Raw genomic sequence first — 7722 nt, 5'->3', positions numbered from 1 at the left:
TTTCTTTAGACTAGTCTATAGACAGTCTATAGACTTATGGCCATACACTTTTTATAGACTAGTCTATAAAAAGTCTGAGTCTATAGAGAGTCTATACACTGTCTATAGACAGTCTATAGACTTATGGCCATACTTTCTATAGACTAGTCCATAAAAAGTCTGAGTCTATAGATTGTCTATAGACTGTCTATAGACTTATGGCCATACACTTTTTATAGACTAGTCTATAAAAAGTCTGAGTCTATAGATTGTCTATAGACTGTCTATAGACGTATGGCCATACACTTTTTATAGACTAGTCTATAAGAAGTCTGAGTCTATAGACTTATGGCCATACACTTTTTATAGACTAGTCTATAAAAGTCTGAGTCTATAGACTGCCAATAGACCGTCTGTAGACTTATGGCCATACATTTTTTATAAACTAGTCTATGAAAGGTCTGAGTGTATAGACTGTCTATACACTACATATAGACAGTCTATAGACTTATGGCCATACTTTTTACAGACTAGTCTATAAAAAGTCTGAGTCTATAGACTGTCAATAGACTTATGGCCATACATTTTTTATGGACTAGTCTATAAAAAGTCTGAGTCTATAGAGTGTCTATGGATTAATTAAAATTCATGTTTGTAGACAGTTGTCTGCAGAATGTCGATGGACAAGTGTATAGGCTTACAGTTCTACTTTTGTAAACTGAAGTCTATAGAATGTCTATAGATGTCATTTGTCTGTATACATTTTATACACTTCAGTCTACAAAAGTAGAACTATATATACAGTTCTACTTTTGTAGACTGAAGTCTATGGAATGTCTATAGACAAATGTATATAGATAGTCTATAGACATTCTATAGACTTCAGTCTACAAAAACAGAACTTTATAATCCGATACACTTTTTTCTATGACATTCTGTAGACATTTGTCAACAAACATGCATTTTCATTAATCTACAGACACTCTATAGACACAGACATTTTATAGACAAGTCTACAAAGACTGTATAAGGCCATAACTCCATAGCGGCTACCTACAAGTTAGTTTACATTTTTCTTTACATGCGGTAGCAAAACGTTTTGAATGTATTTATGCATGTGCACCTGTTCCTTTTCATCTGCACCTATGTATTACCGTTAGCAGATTAATAATGCTCCTGAACTAGCTGTACTTTCATATATGTTGCATAAACAGAAAGAATTTATATAGTGTTGAATCATGCAGTGCAAAAAAATAAAACAAATGCACCGGCAATGCATTAACCGTTTTTATTGCTCGATATAATATATGAATTCCTTAAATTCATATCTTATGCTAATTATGGAAACAGATTAAATATTTACACTACTCCTTGGCAAGCATGGTCGCCAGGCTGGCCTTGACCTTTGTGTCATTAGTCCCAAAGGTGCTGCAGGTGTATGCTGCAAATAAGTAGATGCAGCAATATGAGGCAAAAATAACAAGTGTGTATTCTTTGTATGTTCATTAAGCAGCTTAATATATTTGCTCAAACCATCTAAGTCAATACTTAATGCGGTTTAACTATAACTATGACTAAGGGCTGCTTGTCAATACAAATCAGTACCTTTATACAATGTTTTATTGCATGGTATGGTGAACAATTAAACAGTCACAACTGCTGCTCGTGGAAGCAACAGTATGTTCCCTTTTATGACAAGTTCATATTTGATGCATTAATATACTTATCCCAAATGGTCTCTATATTTATTGCTGAAACGTTACCCAGTTGGGCTGTCTGTACATTTTTTTGGCTGGTAGTTAAGTATGCCCGTGCAGAGGGATATTTTCAGAAGACGTGACTGGAATATTCACAGTATCACGCCTAAGATTGTAATTTATTTTGCTTAATACACATTTAAATGTCTTTCTCATACTTTTAAATGAATGGTAATTGGCCATAACTTCAACAGAAGGCAGATGGGTTGATTGTATTGATATGGTCACTTAATTTCTTACAGGTAATGAGGCCTCTTGGGCATGCTAACAGGTTTCCAAGTTAGGTATACCACATGAGCACCCGAAATACCACACGAGCACTTTGTGTCATGGCACGACAGATATGCACCTGCTAGGAAACAGAACTGATAGCATAGTTCGAATGAATTCTATCACAGTAAATTATTTAAGGTGCTTTGAAAGATGAAAATTTTTTCTAGGCTATCGAGGTTCAGGACGTTTAGTTAAAGCAAAAAAAAAAACATATTGAGTAAGAAATGCCTTGTCAGTATGCTTGACTTTCTTTTTTTTTCAATAAATAGAACCAATTTCCCTAAATTTTTATGAAGTGAAAGGTTTTAAATATATATTTAACACAGAGATTCTCTGGAAACTTTGTATGACATATAACAAGACAGCATACCTATGTGGCCATTTTAAAATTTCCCGATCTTTTACCAAGCATTCCCTGGCTGTTTTCATGAAAATTTTCTGGCAATCTATGACGCCTGCAGCTTAAGTGCAATAGAAAAATATAGTGGTTTAATGCTTGCCAAGTACTGCCAGTCCATAATATTTAGATAGAACGAATAACACGTCGGTCACTTGACATGTAGTATTAGATGCAACTGACTTGAATCCCTTGTTTAATAAAGCTGACAAGGGCTTCCGCAAGTTCCTAATTGATGGCCACACGAGTACAGCACGGAAGACACAGAGACACACGTAAAACAAATGCAACAATGTGAGGGGAAACTATACAATGAGTTATTTTTACGGTTCAATAGTAGTTTTTTTATATAATTTGCTCTCATCACTTATGCTAGTTAACTTTACCTCTGACTAAAGACTACATGGCAATATTAATCAGTACCATTATGATGTCTCGTTATATTACAGTGTGATAAGCAGTTAGACAACCGTAATGGTCGCCGGTGCCAGCAACGGTACGTTTCGTTTCAAGACAGGTTCATGTGACACACAGTGTACTTATAAAAATAAAAGAAATGCGAGAATCCCAAACGATTCCTATAATAATAATTGTTGAAACAAAGATACCCGGCTGGACTGTGCACATTTTTCAGGTGTTAATGCAATATGCCCGTGCCGAACGAACATGCTCAGCATACTGACTGCAGTTTTGAACAATCACGTTAACATTTGCAATTTATTTGCGCTTAGAACAGTCTGCAATGTCTCTTTTCTCATACTTCGAGATGAATACATTTGCCACACTTTCAGTAGAATGCACATGAATGGGGGCGTACTGATCAGGTTACTTACCAACTAAAACATGTTACAATCTCTTAGGTGTGTTGATAAGGGTAGAACAAATGCAATGTCCACTGAATTATTTGAATAATCTGTGCGTTATCTACTAAGAAAAGACCACCAAATTGATAATCTGGCTCTTTTTTCTTTTGTACAGCGCATATAGTATGCAGTCTGTCCAAGACGACGGCACTACATGCAACAGTAATCAAAACCGGAACACTTATTACGCACGACAAGGGCTTCATACCATGCACGACTGGCACAATGCGAATCTGCGCCAGCAGCTGCCTAGTGATTAAGAGCACGTAAACTGCATAACGCCGAAGCATCGAAAGGCGCTTAACGCTTTTCATATATATATAGCTCGAAAGATAACTTCTGCTGCTAAACTGTTTAAAAAAATAGACAAAAAACAAATCTTCCAACTACCGTCAAACGCAATGCCTTCAGTTTGAAACGTGTAAAGGTGCTTCCCGGAGCGACTAATTTATTGTTCTCCAATTTTTTCGGCTAAGTTGCGAAGCTGCAAGTGACTGAGCTTATCGCAGGTTTCATGCTCCAAAAGCGTTTGTGGTTGCATATAAATAGATTGGGTGAATCTAGAGATTTTTGCTTCATATTTCTTCAAGTCTCGTGTTTTGCTTGCGGTAACTTCCCAAAATTAACTTGCGGTAACTTCCCAAACAATGCGAAAACGGCAGCGCACACACTGCTGATGCATGCCCCGCAAACACGGCCTTTCATTCGAGTACGTTAGCAGTTATTCAACTATACGTGTCTGTCTGAACATTCTTGATGCTAACACAATTTCGAGATATATACGTAAAGCGTGTCACGAGAATTTCACTACAAATGCGGCGCAGCATTCATCGCGGCCGGATCAAGCGCCACGAAATGAGATCTACCACACTGGCTGCCCAGCATACACAATGCACAACATACACAACCAGGCACGTACGCAGGATTTTTTTTCGGGCGGGGCCCAACCCAAGGTAACTTTTCTGTGCAAATGAGGGGGGGGGCTACCTTTACTAGTTTTATATATGAATAGCGCCCAGCATTCGCCATAAAAACGCGTAAACCCACAAAAGAGAAATGAAATAAGGTGTATTTTACAGGTACGCGTGTGCGATACGCCTCTCCCTTACTTGGCAAACAAAGAACCAAGTCAAATGCACTCGCGCAGGAAAGAAGCGCAGGAATAAAACTGCCAAGAACAAGTACAGAAGCGAACGTGTAACATAAATGTTGCTTTAGTAGACTAGAACTTTAAGAAACAGCAGCTGACAACAAAGGCACACGGACTGCGCGGAGTTGTGTTACTCCGCCAGTCAATCACAGAAACAAACAAAATCGTTGTCATGCGGCCTTTTCAAAATGGCGTCGTACTTGATACCTCCGGAGCGTCTGCTATTCTTCAAGAGTCTTTTCATCGGCGGTAGCAAAGAGGTGTGTAACAGACATGGACAAAATGTATGGAATCTGAGCATTTCACTCTTCAAAATTGGCTGTGCAGTTCATTTCACTGCTGAACCCGTTTTACTCATGAAACTTCACTGCCAACTGAAGTGAAACTTCACAGCGAATAGTTGTAGCGAAGCGAGCATGTTATTGCATTTCAATAATGAATTAGGCATTCGCCATTCCACTATAATAGGCGAGGGTAAAGGTATAAAATTACGCGCTAATAATTTTATTTTTATAGTTACCGCCTTATTTGGTTAACAGAAAAGGTTTGAAGTACGAATTATTTGCAGCCTCGCGGAGGAGCAGTGGCTGGCGGTTATGAGGGCGTGGGCGGCGCTTCATTGCAGATTTAAGTGGAAGGTTTAGCTCGGGTGCTCCTATCTAAATATATGTAATGTAAAAGGAGAATTCGTTTTTCTCAGCAACCACTGCACCAAATTTGACAAGCTTTGTTGCATTTAAAAGAAAAACTTAAACTCCAGTGACCGTTGGCTTCGAATTTTTCCTTTAGGTTGTCAATGTTTTATTAAAGATTCGCAAAAATCGGAAATTGTCGGAAAACGAGACTATCAAGTTTGCAACTCTGTCTTTCGGCAACGAGAAATTCTGTAAATTGCCCCTAATAGTAGATCTAAAGCGTACAAAATTGATATGTTACACATGAATCTAAAAAAAAATTTAGTAATATGGAAATACAGCTTTTGCAGAACCCTTGTAAATACCGTAACAAATTCACATAATATATAAAATAAAATTTTTCCGCTTTGAATGGTCTAATGGATGCCGTTTACAGAACTGCCATATCTGTTCTTCATGCAGAGCTATGGATTTGTAAACTTCTTGCTTCTATTTTTTTCAAACTGTCGAATATTTGAAAATCTTTTTTAACAAAATTCAGGCCCTAAATCGAAATTCCGCTTCCAACAGTCACTATAGTTTAGCTGTCTCTCTCAAATGCAACAAACTTTATTAAAATCGGTCCAGGGGCTATCTCAGAAAAACGTTTTTTGCATTTTACACTGTATTTGAATAGGCCGCGTCGGAGTTGGGCCCGAGCTAAAGCTTCCTCTTAAGTTGTATCCGACTATAGTAGCGCTTTTTGAATTAGGTCTGGAAGAAATATACAGAAATATATATTTGCGGAACAATCTCAGTTGTTTTGGATCCCTTGTTTACGGCTCTAACAAGTGCCACAACCGACTCGTATTGTTATTTGGGAAGCTACGTAACGATGCGTGCCCGCGAGCCTCGTACAACCGCGTATGGCGCAGGAAGCTGCAATTCTACACGTACTGCGCCCACCGCGGAAGGTTAGAAAAGTATCTACATAAGCACAGCAGAGAAATGGCAACGTTAAGCGGCTCGAATGATAACTGTAGAAGCGTCATTCAGAACACATGGAATTGTCCTCCACTTCCGGCGGCGTTTTCTCTACTTCCTTTTTGAATAAAAAGATGTTGATCCATAAATATTTTCATAAACAGTGGTTACAATTGTTAATTTTCGCTTTTCCTTCCTGTTTGGTTGTTGCCTTGGCTCTCTCCCTTAGGAGATCGCTTAATTTCTCAAATCCTTGCGAGTATTGTTTCCAGTTGGCAATTTTGCATGAAAAGAGCTGTAGAATTAGGGAAAAACCCGACAAATTAACGGGTGACTGTCATATTGGCTATGAGTTTAATGGTTATTGCAGGGATTGATGATAAATGCTGTCTCGCATCATATTATTTTCCACCTTATCTAATCCATATCACGGGTATGTTGTTCCGAGGATCTGTCAGCGTCGCGGCGAGCCGTCACTCGAGGAAATAATGGAACAACAAGAAAAGTTAAAGGCAATTGATACTTTTTCTGGCCGCAACTCGCTCCACGTGCACGCAGACCAGCTGACCACGAACTGAATCCCTTTCCTGGCCTCTGGATCAGTCTAAACGAGGAAGGTTGAATATACGAAGCAACAACGATGGGCGTGACATTTGAATAGACGGGGACAACTAAATACATCTCGAGTTAATCGCGCGAGCACCGAATTGATGAGGAAACTGGCCATAACATCCCAGGAGACGCCGATAACTGCCGCCATCCAAAAGCAGTGAGAAAGGCAGCAAAATGTTGACCGACGAATAGCTGTCAAGCCTCAAGATTGATTAGGCGGCGCATTACGAATGTGTGTGAGAAATGGTGGCGTGGGCGGGGAGGGGGGGGGTATGCATCTTAATTTCGGGGGGGGGCCCGGGCCCCCCCGAGCCCCCCCTTGGGTACGTGCCTGTACACAACATACACAACATACAGTATCAAGTTAAAACGTGGTGTACTTCCTTCTTTACGCACCTAAACTATAATGCTAAAATCAACAAGCCCGATCGCTCACTCGCCGTAAAACATTCCGTATAGTAGAAGCGAGAACAAGAGCGCGTTATCAAACCATGTCAACGACAAACCGACACTATACCCGAGTCGCCTGCGCTACATGCAGCCGCTTCGCGCTACGAAATGCGCTCACATAATCATGAGCTATTGACGCAAGACATCTTTGCTAAAGCTTACCGTTCAGTGTAGTTGACGCGTGATGCCACAAAGATGACACGCATACACAGACACCAACGTTCAGGCAGACACCGCACACCGGTACAACCGTTTACGTGCCTGGCGCACTCGTTGAGACGGCGCACCGCCGCGCATGCGTAAGAGCTCCGAGCATGCGCAGGAGCCCCGCGCGCGAGGGCGTGCGCGCTCGGAGGAGTGTGAGCGCCTTTTCCTCCTTCATTTTTTTTTGTCTCTCTCTCTCTCTCCCTGCGCGCCATGCGCGCCGGAACGGGTGGCTTATTCATCTTTATCACCACTATTCATCTTTTTTTCATGGACGAAGGAAATGCGCTGGCAGGTTGTATGACAAACGCTGTGGGCATCGTATGGACTGGAACGCTAACATGAATGCGCTGTTTGTAAAAGCCGTTACAGGGCCCTTCAGACGTTTCAGACGCATTATTGCCAGCGTCGATTAGTAATACAGCGTACTTGTAGCATA

The 7722-nt window shown here is 40.4% G+C and overlaps 1 long non-coding RNA gene across 1 annotated transcript; it reads right to left on the bottom strand.

Annotated features, from left to right (window-relative positions):
- Positions 1-1253: 1253 nt before the first annotated feature.
- Positions 1254-7402, bottom strand: LOC129387426 (uncharacterized). Its single transcript, XR_008614653.1, has 2 exons — positions 7242-7402; positions 1254-1420 (listed from the first exon to the last, which is right to left on the bottom strand). It is a non-coding gene; the product is annotated as an uncharacterized lncRNA (long non-coding RNA).
- Positions 7403-7722: the final 320 nt, after the last annotated feature.

The sequence above is a fragment of the Dermacentor andersoni genome, chromosome 2, assembly GCF_023375885.2.
Source record: "Dermacentor andersoni chromosome 2, qqDerAnde1_hic_scaffold, whole genome shotgun sequence".
Lineage (NCBI taxonomy): Eukaryota > Metazoa > Arthropoda > Arachnida > Ixodida > Ixodidae > Dermacentor > Dermacentor andersoni.
Note: the sequence above shows the minus strand (reverse complement) of the source record. Positions and strands in the feature narration are given on the sequence as shown.